Source organism: Brassica oleracea, chromosome C2 (genome assembly GCF_000695525.1).
Source record: "Brassica oleracea var. oleracea cultivar TO1000 chromosome C2, BOL, whole genome shotgun sequence".
In the NCBI taxonomy this organism is placed as follows: Eukaryota; Viridiplantae; Streptophyta; class Magnoliopsida; order Brassicales; family Brassicaceae; genus Brassica; species Brassica oleracea.
The window spans coordinates 24,966,652-24,969,532 of NC_027749.1; positions in this window are offsets into that span (position 1 = coordinate 24,966,652).

Below are 2,881 nucleotides of genomic sequence, written 5' to 3' on the forward strand. Positions count from 1 at the left end.
GAAGGGTAGACAAAACGAAATCATCAAATCGTGGAGCCGTCCTCGAGCTATAGAAGTCAGATCACCAAAAACCATATCTTGAAAACCAAGACGAGAGGGGAGTAACAATGGTAAGCCAACGACGAGGAAAACAACTTCAAAGACGACTAAACTCTGACCCAACCCAAAGAGATGCAGTTCCTAACATCAGCTAAAATCTAAGGAAGAAGAGGAGCATCCAATATTGCATGGAGTAGCCTAAAATGATGCGAGAAACAACCGCACAACTGGGAACTCCTATACCCGATCTACAATAAATACCAGAAATCTCAAGGTGAAGAAGGCGATAAAGAACAAGAGCATGAGGTGAGTCTTTTTTGGTGATGATGAGAAACACCGCATACCAGAAACGTAAAGAAAATACATAGATGTTGAAGGCTCAATGTAAAAATATGGAAAAAAAACGAAAACATCTTGAAAGTTATAATGTTCAAAAATATAAAAAAAATTAAAAGAAAATTTTGACGCTGAAACCGTAAATCTTAGAATCAACAAATGCATAAATGCAAAGTTATTGAAATTCAATATATTTTTATATTAGAGGCTCACTTCACTGCTAACAAATACTATACAGACAAAACACATTATTAAAAAAACAAAGACAAAATATATTAACATATCACTATTACTACTACATAACACAATAAAAACACCAAATAACATTCTTAACAAATAAAAGTGATCACATAATTACATTATCCAAAAAATCATACTTTTAACAACAATAAAACAATATTCCGCGCGAAGCGCGGACACCCCCCTAGTTTAACATAAAATAATTTTATAGTTTTAGTATTTAGTATGATAGTTTTAGTAAAACAACTATTTCATCTCAGTATTAACGCGTGTGCCAAAAAATTTAATAATATCGTTAGTACCACCATAGAAGTACAATTCTAGTTATGTTAAGAGTTTATGAATATCGTGTGACATATATTATTCCAAGAAGTTACGTGGGAAAGCTGTATGCAATCACGAATGCACATGTGTTATGCACGAATTTACACCATATATAGTGTAGTGGTCACAAGCGAGTAAGGACAGAGGAGATGATGTACTGAAGTAACTGAACGTATATTGTGTGGTCAAATTTGTGAATGTTGAAAGATTCGGGGGGGGGCAGTTGGGTCACATTCAGAATTAACGTCCAACCTCTTATTCTTGTAGGCCAAAACTGGTCCTAGCCCATTGATTGTTCTCATCTACTAACCAAGTTAGTAGAAACAGACATGCATGGTTTTCTTTTAATTACCTACTTCTTCATCTGCGATGGACACTAACAAGTAACAAGATATAACATTTTTTTGGTAAAAACAAGATACAACATTACCAGTATCGTTTTGCACACTTGAAAGGAGTAATTTGAGTATAAGAGATGTCTTTTAGTTTTTTTAGTTAAAAGTTAAGAAACTGTATTTTATATTACGCTAAAAACTCCACCGTAAAAGATCTGCATTAATCATGCTCTAAGACCATGATAAACCCTGGTTCTTAAGGAAGGTTTTAAGGTTTAATTGTAATTAAAATAAATTAAAAATAATAATTACATTAAGAGTTGGTTCTTATTCTTAATTAAGCGGAGGAAGCTAGTCTCAATTGTAAATGAGACCATGTGCTGAAAAAAAAATTTGGGGACTTTCTAAAAAGAAGAAACAAAATTTGGGGTATTTTCCTTAAGAAAAAAAAAAACAATTTAAAAAAATTTTGGACTCTAATTTGGGGTAAATTTTTTAAAAATTGTAATGGACCCTATGCAAATGTGTTCCCAACACATGCACAGGACCGGGCCTGGGAGGAAGAAACAGATCTTGTGGGTCACGTGTGAGAAGAAGCAGAGTTTGTTTTCTCCTTTCTCTTCCCCGACAGAAGACTTTTTCATGTGTTTTAAGTTCTGTTTCGTCTTTATTTGTCAGGTTAAACATGTTAATTAGTTTTTCCAACTTCTTTGCTTTTCTATAAACACATATGCATTGGACATAAACGGAAAAAATGAGCTTTATGTTGTGAAACAAGATATTAGAATATGTATGTTTTTGTATTATTCATAAACATAAGGAGCCCTTTATATATAGAGAATTACACCGTCATAAAATAATGGAAAGACTAAAGAAATGAAATACAAATATGGAAAAAGTACCAATCATAATCTAATAAGGTACTAAAGAAATGAAATACAAATATGGAGACAGTACAAATCATAATCTAATACTCTCTCTCTCTCTCTCTCTCTCTCTCTCTCTCTCTCTCTCCTCACGACCGAGTCTCTCTCTCTAGCATTGGGCCGGTTATGAACCGGACCGGTTATAGACATCCACAATATGATTTATAACACTCCCTCTTGGATGTCATAACCATACATGGATTCTAATACGCTTTAGATGTTGTCTCATTAAAACCTTACCAGGAAAACCTAGTGGGACAAAACCATGGTGAAGGAAAAATAGTACAACACGTATTACTCCCCATGTTCTGAACAACTCGCGGCTGGCCTCATGAACAGCCAAGATCTCCGAATAGTTTGAAGATGTGGTCGCGATCGTCTGCTTCATGGAACGCCATGATATGACCGTTCCACCATGTGTGAAAACATAGCATGTCTGTGATCGAGCATTGTGTGGATCCGAAAATACCCTGCATCAGCAAAATCAACTAAACCTTCTTTGTTTTGGTTAGTATAAAATAAACTCAAGTCTTTCGTTCCTTGCAGGTAACGAAGAATATGTTTAATCCCGTCCCAGTGCCTTTGGGTTGGACAAGAGCTAAACCTAGACAATAGATTCACGGCAGAACATATATATGGTCGTGTGTGACAAGCCAGATACATCAAAGCTCCTATGGCACT